The 3,547-nt window shown below is 45.3% G+C and overlaps 1 protein-coding gene across 2 annotated transcripts in view; it reads right to left on the bottom strand.

Annotated features, from left to right (window-relative positions):
• ASTN2 (astrotactin 2) overlaps nucleotides 1–3,547 on the bottom strand; it is a 668,892-nt gene that overhangs the window by 195,869 nt on the left and 469,476 nt on the right. The window lies entirely within an intron of this gene.

Here is a 3,547-nt window from a genome sequence, read left to right on the forward strand (position 1 = left end):
GTTTCATCTACATACGCTTGTGAATCTTTGTTCTCAGTGATGAATTTTGTTAAGTCTCGTAATAGGAGTAGCCTGACGGATGAAAGTAGTAGCTCGTGCATATCTCTGAAGGTCACGAAATATAAACCTGATGTAAAATCTCTGTCATCAGTGATGCAGCAGCAAAAGTCCCACTGATAATATCAAACGGAGTCATAAAGTTTTCTGTCGGACTATCAGTGTACATGTATACATTAAAAAATAAATGTATTTTTCATCATCATATACTGTGTTTTTGTCGCTCGAATGAATTTTATTATTTCTTCAAGGTTCTTCACATACGTACACCTTAAGAGATATCAAGTAGGCGTAACATGTTCTCAAAAAATTAGGGTTGGCACGCAGAAGAATTTTGAGTCAGAGATTTTGCTGGTTTTGGCACGCACTCACGAAAAGGTTGCCCACCTCTGTCCTAACCCAACTGGCCTGGGTTTGTACCCCAGCCCTACGGCTTCCCAGGTGGCAACTGTGAGCAAGCTAGTTCATCTTGCTGAACCTCAGCTGCCTCTTTTGCAAGATGGAGCTACTGATATCTCCTTGATTCATTTGTTGGGGGCATTAATTCTGATTTATGATAATATCTATGAAGTACCTGGTATATTGCTGGTGTGTACAAAAATGGCTGGCTTACCCACCTGACCCCATGGAGTTATTTTGCAGCTAGAATAACTCTAGGTCAGACAGGGGATGTGATTTGCTAAGGTCACATCTCTGAGTCTGACTCACTGACTCAGCAACTCTTATGTGCTGGGCACTGTGCTAATAAGATATGACAACAAATGGGCATTGTCCTTCAGGGAGCTTGCAGCCCACTGGGGGAGATGGCAAGGAAGTGGGGAATTAAAGCCCAACCCAGTATGTGCTTTATGAAAAATCACCAAATTACAAGTCCTGGCACCTGCTGAGCATGCAGTGAGCACCTGGGAGTTCCCAGGCGCCCAGGAAAGTGGGAGAAGCAAGCACCCCTGCTCTCCTGGCCCCGCGAGGTTCTGTCTGCAACCACTGTCTGTGCTAATTCTGAGCAAAACCTGCCCCAGGGTCTTCAGCCCACTCCTGCCTGGCCGGTCTGATCAAACCCTGGCTGGCCCTGGCTTGTAAGCATATCCTTGAAGTCTCAGATAGGCCCAGAGCTCTATGCCAACCCAGGCGTACAGAGCCCCCAGGCCCACTCAAAGGATGCCATGAAGTATGCCAATCCAACCTCCCATTGCCTTCAATATATGAAATGCTGGGAGCCGGCGCTTCTGGGGCCAACAGCCGGAGAGTATAACAGCTAATTATAATATACATATTTACAATTAATTAAATGTAACCACTATATATTATAATCTTAGTCCTTATTTGCATTTAGAGATAAAGATCATTTCCATTTAGAGATAAACCTCATTTCCATTTAGAGATAAAGAAATGGGCAGAGAGAGTAAACAAGGTTAAGAGGGTGCATTCTCAGGTAGAACTGGGTTCCAATCTGTGCTTTATACTTACGAACATGTGGCTTTGTCATTTAATCACCTGGGCATCAGGTGCTTATCTCATAGGGTCTTTATGAGGATTAAGTGAGTCATGTGAAGTGTTTAGCTGCACCTCGATACTGAGCGCTCAAAGAGGGTAGCTTTCTTATTGTTTTATTGTTTCTGTTTGTCGTTTCATCATTGTGCAGCGTCACACACCTACATGGGATTTCAAGTCCCAGCACATTCCACGTTAAGCCCCTTCCTGCTCCTAAGCTCCTAAGCTAAACTATAAGGTCACCTGCAGAATTGGCCTCAAACTAAGGGGTCAGGGGATCTCCCTAGCCAGTAGGACAGACCACGTCCCACCTGGGAAGACTCTACTCTCCCTGCTACCCCAAAGCTAGACTTGGGTTTGGGTTCCTGGGTAGCTTCAATCTGCAGGGACAGGCACTACAGAGTGTAGCTCCTCTGCCAAGTGTGGATGAAAAGGGGCCAAGTGCTAACCTGGCAACCTCAGGGAAGGCCTGTGTGCAGCCGCGCAGACTGAGAGACCTAGAGTAACCACAAAGGATGGTCTGAAATGAAAACTTCTCAACTGAAAGCAGTTTAAGGCAGGTAGTCATGTCCTAGGCTAGAATCTTCCCTGACAAAGGTCAATCTTTATCTTAACTAAGCCTTTCTATTGTCTTTTGCATCTACCATAACCCCTTTCTCCAGACCCCTCAGGGCACAACCAATGCACCAGGGAGGGGACCATAAATCTCCTCATTGTTACTGCTATCATGTTAATTGTTGACTGTTAACTATCCTGTACCCACATCTGTAAAAGATGCATGTGTCTATCATTTTACTTTTCACTCAGTCCCAGAGGTTTCCTTGTTTTGCTTTCCCCACCTCCCTAATCTACCACCAATGGATTTCATGTAACCCACTTGCATCTTCTCTTTTTATTGTAATGTATAAAATAAGGTGCAAAACTGCCATTCTCTGGAGCATTATCTCAATAATCCATTGAGATTTTGTTTCCTGTAAAAGCAGTTTATGGCAGGTAGTCATGTCCTAGGCTAGAATCTTCCCTGACAAAGGTCAATCTTTATCTTAACTAAGCCTTTCTATTGTCTTTTGCATCTACCATAACCCCTTTCTCCAGACCCCTCAGGGCACAACCAATGCACCAGGGAGGGGACCATAAATCTCCTCATTGTTACTGCTATCATGTTAACTGTTGACTGTTAACTATCCTGTACCCACATCTGTAAAAGATGCATGTGTCTATCATTTTACTTTTCACTCAGTCCCAGAGGTTTCCTTGTTTTGCTTTCCCCACCTCCCTAATCTACCACCAATGGATTTCATGTAACCCACTTGCATCTTCTCTTTTTATTGTAATGTATAAAATAAGGTGCAAAACTGCCATTCTCTGGAGCATTATCTCAATAATCCATTGAGATTTTGTTTCCTGGCAACTGTCGACAGTTTGGCTGAAATTAACACAAAAAACTCTCTATAGGTTTGAATGTCTCTTATGTTGACATAAAGGTGCCTCTGGAGTAGGCAAAAGACTCCTTTCAAAGAGCAATGTGTTTATCAGATAAACTTGTCTCTAGGTTTTGAAGTGTATATTCTTCCCTCGGCCCATTTCTCAGAAGGGAAAGCTGAGGTTCAGAGGGGCTTCCAGACCTTGAGGTGCCCTGGCTTTGCTGAGGACCACTCCTGGAGGTCACAGTTTAGCAAAGGGGTTAAAACTCAGATTGGAGTTGAGGTTAGCTCCCGAATCTCTGAGCAAATTTAGGCAGGCCCCTTTCATCTCAGTTTCCTTATCTCTACAATGGAGACAGAAAGCTCAACTATGTATTGTCAAGGTCCACGGTTAGCTTGCCTCTCCTCGCCCTCTGGGCTCGGTGCACTTCGGTCTGGCCGACTACAAGCCCCAGCATGCCTCAGGAAGCGGAGTCCAGTGACAGACAGGTGGCTCTGCGAATTGGAGCCGGCCAAGGGATTCGCTGCGGGCGCGTGCGCAGAGGGCAGCGGGCGGGTGGGCTGGAGGCTGTGGC

Source organism: Myotis brandtii, unplaced genomic scaffold, assembly GCF_000412655.1.
Source record: "Myotis brandtii unplaced genomic scaffold, ASM41265v1 scaffold658, whole genome shotgun sequence".
Taxonomy (NCBI): Eukaryota; Metazoa; Chordata; class Mammalia; order Chiroptera; family Vespertilionidae; genus Myotis; species Myotis brandtii.